The sequence below is a fragment of the Drosophila obscura genome, unplaced genomic scaffold (genome assembly GCF_018151105.1).
Source record: "Drosophila obscura isolate BZ-5 IFL unplaced genomic scaffold, ASM1815110v1 contig_4, whole genome shotgun sequence".
In the NCBI taxonomy this organism is placed as follows: domain Eukaryota; kingdom Metazoa; phylum Arthropoda; class Insecta; order Diptera; family Drosophilidae; genus Drosophila; species Drosophila obscura.
This window is the reverse complement of record NW_024542828.1, coordinates 6,114,846-6,125,614: the sequence shown is the minus strand read 5'-3', so window position 1 is coordinate 6,125,614 and position 10,769 is coordinate 6,114,846.

Here is a 10,769-nt window from a genome sequence, read left to right as displayed (position 1 = left end):
ATGGGATCCGAAGCATTTAAGATCGGATGAAGAAGTGAAATTAAATGATAAATTGATTGAGGGATTCAGGGATTTTAAGGAGTATGGCAAAAGTAGTATAAGAAATGAAGCGCTGACTCGCTTTAAACTTTAATTTATTTCTCTTGGAGTGCACCATTTCTTTACTTGCTTTGGTGTCTTTGATAATGAGCTGCTTGGTGTTCTCACTCAGTGGATGGCTCAGAGTCATGCATTTCCTTGCATTCCAAAATTGGTAACCGGCTCTTTAGACCCTCAACCTCTATCATTAAACGGTTCTACGTACTCAAGGCATGGGTCACCGTGTACCTGCATATTTGTATATTGGATCTTCATGCGATACTGGTCTTTCAATAGCCGCTCAATTTATTTATCTATTTATATATTTATTATTTATTTTTTTGAGCCAAACAAATGCAAGACAATTATTTTCTAAAGTTAAAATATTTATTTGAACTTTTGAACGTAAGTCCATAAATATTTCTAATCTAATTCTAATAATTCTAATTTTAATAATAATTCTAATTTGTTTATTTATTGCAAATTTTGCAAAATTATATGCAAAATATAGAACTTTATAGAAACAAAATAATTGCATATTAAAATTAATGTACTTACATTTAATGTAAAATTCAACATAAATAAAAGAGAATACAAATTTTACTAAAATAGCAAATATAATCACAATATTTTCCCAGACTGCTCGAATAACAATCTTGCTGCCCAGCTAATACCACGATTTTCCCCCGCATAAACATCTATGGAACCTGGTGGGAACACTTCTTGGAAGCTGCTATGTGAGGCCTTTGCTTTTGTTGGCCTGCGAAAATGGCAAGCACATTTTATTTATTTATTAAGCTTAGGTGACAAGGACATTGGCGGATGTACTCCCCATCACAGCACACCCCACCCCCCCTAACATACATTTTCTTTCATTCCACCACAATGCCAGAGTCCTTCTTCGCGTCTCCTTTTCTCTCTCTCTGTCTCTCTCTCTGTGTGTGGCTCGTCTTTGTGTGTGTAATTAAGTGAGGCATAAATAAAATGCCTTTTTAGTATTCATCACAATTTATGCTAAGCTCTCAAAGCATCAAGTTGCCTATGACAAGGCGCCACAAGAATCGGCTCTTTTCTCGGCTCTGGATCTGTGCTGGGGGTTGGGGGTTGGGGGTTGGGTGTCTTGTGCCACTCTGTTGCATAACTAAGTGCGCTCGGGCCGGGGTTGGGACGGGGTTGGGCAGGGGGACTTGGGTGGGTTTATTGGATGTTTGGCCCTGGATGTCTGGGAGGAGGATTACAAGAACCCAACGCTAGTTTGGGGTTTGAGGGGGCACCTCGCACAACCCACATTCCACGATTCGCGTCGTCGGCTTCGAAGCTCATCAAATATGCAATTAAATCAGTTTCCGTTTAATTAAACCGGAAGTGCGTTGGTTTTCAGCGCTCTCTCTCTCTCTGTCTCTCTCTCTCACTCTCCCTCCCACGCATACACACTCATACTGGTTATGTATTGGTATCTCCCTGTTCTTTCTCCCTCTCTCGCACTCTTGCTGCGTATTGCGGTTTGATGTTTAAGTGCTGCGAAGGCGCTTGGAATTTTTACATTTTTATGAGGATTTTTTTTTGCACTGCATTTCATTTGCCTTGCCCCACTCTGACTGCTGACTACTACTATATTGCTCTTCCTCATTGGTTATTTTGCATTTTATTGAATTGAAAATAATAGAAGGAGTAGCAGCAGCAGCAGCAGAGAATGAGAGACAAAAAGCTGAAAGCGAGTCGAGGAAAGTAGAAGGTGGCTTAGCCCCGGCAATTAGTTAGCCATTGGCATTGCCATTAAGTTGAAATGCAATTTGCCAATGCAAAAGTTGCCTTGACTGCTGCCAGAGCTTTAAGGCAAGCAACCAACCAACCAACCATCAGGCGGTAGGCAGTAGGCAGAGTAGCTCCATCTGACTAATTAAACCACGCGAATTGTGCGCCTACAGTTATGCGCCACACTCCACAACAATTGCCTGCCACCGCTGCCACTGCCACTGCGTTTTCCACTGCCACAGAGCTGCTCTCTGTTTCTGTTTCTGTTTCTGTTTCAGTTTCTGCTTGTGCCCCAGTGCCAGTGCCAGTGCCTGGTTGTTGTGCTTATTTCTTAATTATTAATTAAGAATGAAAACAAGGCAAAAACAGTAAGTTGCATGCGCGCACTTTCGCTGCACACAGCAAACTCAGTGCTGAAATTGCCACAATTTCGCTGTAGAAACGCCCGTGGGCGTGCAAAAGGCTTTACACACACACTCTAACATTTGCTGGAATGGCATCGGGTATGCTTGACATTTTTGTGTGATCAGTAAGTGAAAATATAGCATATCTTTATTGGGTTTAGTTTGCGCTGTTAAGGCGCAGCAAATGTTGTGAAAATTTCATTCATTATCTATTGATTGGCTGCAATTTTCTTCGTTAACATATGATTTGTACAGCAGCGCTAACATGTTTACAGTGCAGCTTAACAGCTGGTTAGCGCTCGCCTTTAACAGCCTGTTAGCGCTCTCCTTTAACAGCGTGTTAGCGCGCGCCTTTAACAGCCTATTAGCGCTCGCCTTTAACAGCCTATTAGCGCTCGCCTTTAACAGCCTGCTAGCGCTCTTCTTTAACAGCCTGTTAGCGCTCTCCTTTAAAAGCCTGTTGCCGCTCCCAGTGCCAGCTCACTGTTAGCAGCGCTCTCTGACACGATCCATATGGCTCTTGAGCGGCCTTAGCTTGCACTAAGCAACTAAATCTAATTACGTAACGAACAGCTATTAATATATATATTTTTATAAGTAAAAACTTAAACAGTAGAATTTAATTTTAATTTAATTCTTTTTTAATATCTAAAATGATTTCCGTTGCAACGATAGAGCATCACAGAATTTCGCTGAAGTTTTCTGCCTTTCATTCTTGTGTTTTCTCTTCACTTTGGCAGCATCGTCCGTACTTTTGGATATGGCAACTGTGTCACAGCCGCCCGTACCCCCACCCCCACACCCGCAGCACTTGTATATCTTGGGTATTATCCAGGGTTGTCAACGGCAACCAACGGCAACCAACGACTGCTGATGATGATGATGATGGGTAGTTGAGGAGGACTCTGGCGATGAAGACGTTGTTGCCATAAGTTAATTTGCGTCTCATATATGCATGTGCTTGCATATGCATGTGTGTCAACCTGTACTGTGCGTGTGTGTGTGTGTGTGTGTTCATACGGGTGTACTGTATATACATATGTGTGTGTATTTTGCATTAAAACTTGAAAATTTAAATGCCCTAAGTGATACAACTTGAAACTGTCTTTACAAGTGGCCATACATATATGTAGGTAGGTACGAGTATGTACAGATGTCTCAGCTCCTTGTGGCTTGTTCTACCATTTGATACCCAGTAATAGAGGAGTAGAAGGAGGGTGTATGGGCTACAAGCTAAGGTATGTACAGGGGAGCAAGACTCAACAGAGCAAAAACACTTGCTTTAATCCATACTAAATTATTTCTCTCGACCAAATACAGGATAGGCACCCCACTGCTAGCCAAAAATGTGCACATAATTTTGTCTTGTCTGCGGCTTTTGTAATTAGCATGAAAATAACTTTGTTCGCTCTGCTTGAGGCGGCACACACAAAACGCTTTAAAGAAACAGAAGCAGAAGCAGAAACAGAAGCATGTGGGAAGGTAAACCCACACGAATGTCGGACGGTGTACTTGGCAGATAATTGAAACAAATGCATATTTAATGGATGGCGCCTACTCGTAGAGAGCCTGCTAATATGTGTCATCTGTCAATAAAGATGTTATGTTTCGGTTTTAGTAATTGATTTTGCGTATTTATCACGCAAATTAATGCTAATTGTGAGCTAATATGACAAAATTTATCACCACAACCCAACACCCCACCCCACCCACAACCACCTTCAAAAAACCCAACACCCACACTTCGTATGATTGATTTGCTTGAGTGCTGCTCACACAGTGCATCCCACTGTCCCACTGCGGTTTCATTGAACTCTCTCCTTCTCTCTCTCTCTCTCTTGGGTTTTATTTGGACTTTCGTAAGGACTATTATAGTTAGGGCCACATGATAATTGCATCAATTAAAATGCCAATTCCGTGGCAAAACGGTGTGGATATTATTCGGGGCCAGCCATCATCATTACATACTCGTATTACTCGTATAACATGAAATGTTTGCTGACCCTTTTGGCCATAATTTGGAGCCACATGCCCCCACATCCATACATATGTCTTGCATTCCTTTGCGCGTCATTAGAGCCAATGACGTTGAAAAGCTTCACTTGCAGAATAATTCGTTATTTTTGTTTGGTGTTCTTCAAAACAGTTTCTCCAAAGAAGAAAAACTGCACAAGCCCCACACACCCACTTGTAATTTTGATTACAAATTGTATATTGTATCTCTGCTATCAATTTATTTTCATTTAAATATATCTATATAATTTGTTCTTGCATAATATTTACACAATGAAAATTTACACTTGAATTTGCGCTCGTTGCTTGCATTAATATTTATTTAAGGAATTACTCAACAATAAAAGCTTAACAATTCAACTGTTAAATATACGAAAAAAATGTGCCATGAGAATTTACTGCAAATATTTTACAATTTACTCAAAATAGTTTTTCAGAACATCAGAGGCGAGCAAACACACACACACACACAGCACACATAGCACAGAGGAGGGGGGTAAAACGAACCCAAAGAAACATTCTTTACTCTTTCTTCTGCTTGGGCTTTCTTTTTTTTTTCTTATATTTTTTTGTTGTTGTATTTTTTTTGTTCAATTTTAATTACGAAACTTTTCATTTCGCTACGCTGCGCCTCAGTGGGGAGTGATGGGGGTGATGGGTGGCGCCACGCTTGATTACAGGGCGTGCTTATGCGCTGATTGCTCGGCTATGGGTGCCCATTCACTGCCACAGCCACTCCTGCCCATTAGCTACCATCCTCATGCCTCACTCCCTCACTCCCTGCCTTCACTGATTGTTTCATGCAGCTTGACTTTGCCATCATTATTGGCTATTGGGTTTGCTTGTGTTTTTTTTCTTTTTCCTTTGTCTCCCTCGCCTCGCTCTCTCTTTTGATTCCTCGTTTGATTCTATTTTTTTTTTTGGTTTTTTTTGTGCTCGTTTTCGGTTTGAATGCCACATAGTTGTCCCTTTTTATTATTAATTTTCTTTTGTGGGTTTCGCAAGAAGCCCCAAAAGTAACGAACAACGAACAACTCTTTATCAAACATTTTTGTGATGTTTTTATTACTTTCCAAATACTTTTCTGTGTGGCTCTTTTCGGTAATTATTTGCACAATGCCACAAACAAAACAAAAAACAAAAAAGAATCAGTAAAATACTTGGCCTGAGTTCAAGCAACGAAACTGCATGGAGAAACACACTTTCCATGCTGTATCTCTATCTGATTATGCCAAAGCTGCTTTAGCACATTTTCCTGTCTAATTTCATGAGAAATTTGTTATGATCCTTGCAGTAAGTGTGTACAATTGACGTCTTTTCTGGCTGATTGCACCTTTAACTTTACCTTTTTAGGGAGGTTTCGGTTTCGTTCTCCACTTAACCTTTTTCTTTTTTTTTTGTTTTGCCAGTTTGAACTTTTGTCCAAAAGGCAAAATGCCAAACATATTTCATGCGGACTACTGCCAAATTGAAATCAACCAAATTAATTTTACAAAAATTACTAAGAAAAATACATTGCAAAATGATATGTTCCTTTCCGTTGCGTTAAACCATAAAAAAAAAAAAAAAAAGTCTTTAAATTTTTGCATGCCACATGTTCTGTTTTGTGGCCAAAGTGAAATATGCTGAAAATGTTGGGCGCCACAATGCCGGCAGGCAAAAAGAGTTGACAGCCCACTCCTGCTGAGAGCGGGACAGCTGCACAGCAGCAGGAGCAGCAGCAGGGGCAGCCCCAGTCGTGGTGAGTGAGTGAGACAGCTTCACAGCAGTCATGTGACTGTGGGTGGGTGGAGTGAGTGAGTCAGACAGCTGCTGCTGCTGCTGCTGCTGCTGCTACGACGAATTACAATTATGATGACACAAATTGGTTATGTTTTCTGTGCCAACCTTTCTGACTCTCCTCTCTCTCTCTCTCGCTCTCTCTGTGTTTGTCTTCAAGTATACTTTTTTTAACAACCAAAAAATGTCAGTATGGATACCTAGACAGCATGAGAGTATATAGTACACACATGACATGTGAGGCTTGTCATCGTTGGGATTTTCTTGCTGTACATTTTTGCTACTGCTTGCTGCTGCTGCAAAATGTCTAAAGGGATACACACACACACACACAACGCCACAAAAAGCAAATAAAAATGAAATCGTAAAAAAACATAAAGTATAATGCTGAAAAATTTATGCTAAAAATTGGCTAGCTGCTGGGTTTAGCTTTGGCCTAACATAAAAAATATGAAATTACATATAATAAAAACAACAAACCAAACAAAAAAATCAAGTCATAAAGTTGTTTGCCATTGCGTATGCGTTGCCGTTCCACTCCTTTGTTGCTGTTGCTAGGGGCGGGGGTTGGGATTGGGATTGGAGTTGGGGTTGGGGTCCCAAGCAAAATGCCGGTCGGAAGATTGCTGTGGTGTCTGTGTCTGCTGGCTCTCGTTTTGCATCTTTATGCGTCAAAAAGTAACTAGAACAAATTGCATTTGATTAGCTCGATTATGGAGTGGATGGCATATGCCCCTGGATGATATATGAATAGCTAAGTGGCCCGCCCAGAAGAAGTACCAGCCAGCAGCTTAGACCAAAAGTGAAGGCAAGATTTTAAAGATGATTTAAAGGCAAAGAAGTAGCAGGCAGCAGGCAGCAGGCAGGAGGCAGCTTTGCCAGTCACGTGTAATGCAGCGAGCAAAATCCAGTGATTAAAATAACTTTCTGTGGGGGTAACGCTTCTGATTTTGATAGATCAATGGCGACCCTTTTCGTAGGCAGAGTTCTCCTGTGAATTTCCCTGCTGTAAATAATACCCAACAGATATAACCTCTCTGCTGTGTGAGAGTCAATGGCTAATAACCGCTGGCTATATATGCGCCATGGAGTGGGTGTTATGCAGCAGTGTTAGAGTGGGCGAGGGTTGGCAAAAACAATTTGCTGGCACAGAGCTGCTGCATACAAACGACCATTACAAGCCCTGTGGGCAAGGGGCACACTGTCTGCCACACAGGGGCAACAAGCAGCTTTCTCACCTGGCGCTGGGTGGCGCTGCCTGGCCACAGTGGAAACAACAAAGAGAACATATAAATAGCATTCTTGCGCGGGGGGGGGCCTGGGTTGACCGGGCGAACAAAATGAAAATTGTTTACGCTGCCCACGAAGGAGCGCTCCTTTCTGCCAGAGTAGCAGCCACAGGAGCAGCAGAATAGAACAGAATACCTCGTGCAGGGGCAACACCAGAAGACATTAAGTTATTAAATTATTGTTTCGACCATAATTTCAACGACACTAAAATTAAAAAGCCATTACCAAGAAGCCAGCCAAGCCAGCAAGCATTATTTGCTAAAAAAAAAAAAAACAAGAAGAAAAAAAGAAAGGAGCTAAATGGAGCGAGGCACAAGAAGGTGGAGCCGCCCCCGCGCCCAATTCCTTGTGGCAGCAAAATATATTTCCGCTTAATTTATTAACGATTTTTGTTAGCCATAAACTTTACATGCGTGTGTGTGTGTGTGTGGCTGCCTCCCTTCCTATTTTTCTGTGCGCGCGCCCACTAAGTGATTTTTATCTAAGGCAGCGGCTGTTGTATGTGTTTCCTTTTTTTTTTACGATTTTCACATAATTATAATTGAAATTGCGACGGAGATGAAGACGCCAAGGACTTCCATTCGAGTGCCAATAAATAATAGAATCAAGTCATAAACTGATAAATGATGTGCCACCATCATCAGGATGAGGCTGAGGATGAGTAGGCGAAGGCACACAAAAGGGAGTGGGAGTGGGAATGGGAGTGGGAATGGGAGTGGGTAGGGAGCAACCCCTGCCGCTATTTGGGGCTGTAATAAACAAAGTTAATCATTTAGGATAATTGAAATTTTTACGAGACACTCAAAGTTATGTTTGCCTCTTTTTTTGCTTGCGTCTTTTTCTTTTTTGTGTGGCAGGTATCCTTACGCCCAGGATGCTCATTAGGACATCCAGCCCGGCAGGAGAGCGGCTAACAAGGGTGAATATTGTGGACGCTGGCTGGCTGGCTGGCTAAGTGCTGTGTGGTGCTTATCGATGCAAACTGTTGATTGGAGCCCACCCTCTATGTTGCTGAAAACAAAGGCGAAACAAGTACGAGCTGGCCATAAATAAAATCCTGCACGTGGCTCATGAAAAGCGCCCGAAAGTATGCAACAGAACTGCGGGTCAGCCGACAAGTGAGAAAAGTGACTTTGGGGATATTGGTAGCAGGTGGCAGGTGGCTGTAGGATGTAGGGAAGCAAAATCAAAGGGTATGGGTGTGTGTCTGGGGGCAGCTGTTGCCAAGTGGAGTATAACTCACTCTAAGGAGCATGAAACCTTTTCATAGTGATATTTAATTGAAAATTATGCAGCAAGCAGTTCAAATAAAACTTTTTTCTCTTGTTTTAAAATCAGCTTGGATTTATAATTATAGCTCAAATGTCACTGCTCTAGCGCTAACTACTACGAATTATATTGCACGACTGACAACAGAATTTACATGCAGAGAAAACCAACCTCAAATTGTTTATGTTATATATAGCTAGATAAATAAATATTTAATTTGATTTTATCTCAATCAAAAACTCAAACAAAATTCAAGTTAAAGTTTTGCAGCATTTTAGCAACAACAAAAATGTACGTTGCAGGATTTGGTTTGAATTTAAGCTAATTTCCAAGTACTATTACTCCTATGGCTATAGAGCGCTAATAAAACGTACTGAGCTGTAAAAACACGACAGCTTTCAAGGATTAACATGCTTAAAAATATTATATATGGCACAAAAATCACATAAGAAAAAATGCATTGCAATGAGTGAATGATTTAAGAATGAAATAAACAAAGCAAAAAGCAAAAGATGTTCGGTCAATGACAACTTGGATTGCATTTAATCTAATTAATTTCATTTTAATTCTCTCAAATAATTTCTATGGTGGCTCAAAACAAGGCTATCAATGCTGGCAATAAATGATAAAATTAATAACAATATTTACACAAGGTGTGTGGCTTAAGCAAACCCATTTGTGAGTGGCAAAAGATTAGATGCGATAACAATCAATAGGCAACTGTAGCTACCATTTAACCTAATAAACGTTGATTATACCTTAAGCTAAAAAAGCTTTAAATTAAATACTATTTCTTACACCCTTAACACCCTCTGAAAGACCTGCAACAAAAGTTATCTCCTCTTCTACACTCATTTCGTTAGCCAGTTGAATGCCATCGCCATCATTCGCCCCCCCACCCACAGCAACCCAAAAACGGAAAAACTTGCTGGCAAAATACATTAAAATTAAATATTAAATTTAAGTGCATCATAAACGCAAAACAATGAACCCATCAGACATCAGACATCAGCCAGTAAGAGACAGAGACAGCGACAGCGACAGGCAGCCACCACAGGCTGCCACAGTTGAGTGGAATGTTACCTTTAGCTGCGCACCAAAAGTGTCGACAACAACAACAAAAAAAAGAGAGACTCGTGGAACAAGACCCCAACAAAAAAAGGGCTGGCGTAAAGGGGCAAAAGAAAAACCCAAACTTAAGCCAACTGACAATATGTTAAACCCAAATGGTGGCATGAGCCCTGGTGACGCGCTTGGGGCCTGGCCTGGGATTATGCTGCAGAAGCAGCAGCAGCAAAAAGCAAAAAGCATTTGCGCCAAAAAAAAAAAAATGGAAGGACACATCGCGAGCTGGGTACTGCGACTACGACTAGCGGTGGGTGGTCCTGCTGCCACTGGCACTGCCACTGCCACTGCACTTGTCGATATCGACGTCAAAGTCTCGTAATGCCAGCACTCGCACTTGTCAGCCTAAAAGATGACAGTGATGGCAATGTGTTATTCTTGCCACGGTGGAGGCTTGGATTGGATTGGATTGGGCTGCTGCCTGCTTGCAAAGTGGCGTGGCCCTTGTGGGGGTTGGATAAGGGGGGGTGGGTTAACACATATTACCGCCCTTGCGTATTGATGTCGATCAAACCAATACATGTCCCATATACATATATTCATGGCAGCAGATCTCTGTGCCTGTGTGTGTGTGTGTGTGTGCTCGCTCCTTGTCTGTATCCAATGCTCAATTGAGGTCATGTCCATGCGGCATTCATTGTCGACATCGGCAATGGCAACGGCGATGGCGATGGCAATGGCGATGGCGATGGCGATGGCGTCGGCGACGTATGCCAAAGCATTAACTCGGCATTTGTTTCAAGCAAGTCCGTGGTTGGGTGGGTGGGTGGAACCAGCATCCAGTCGACAGATATCGCAAAAGTTTGGGCCGAGAGTTGCGACATATTGAAAATCATTGCACACACACACACACACACCCCACAGATAGAGTGCCAGCAAAAAGAAACAAGAAAGGAGTGGCGTTGCTTTTGTTCGGGGGGGTAGAGCATTAGATACCCTGGAAGTTCTATTGCAAATGTAGCTAAAGAGCGCTCCCGAAAAGTATAATATTTTGGAGAGTATTTTGCATAGAAAAATGCACGCGAATATAAGTAAAGTCGCGCCGAAAGCCTTGGC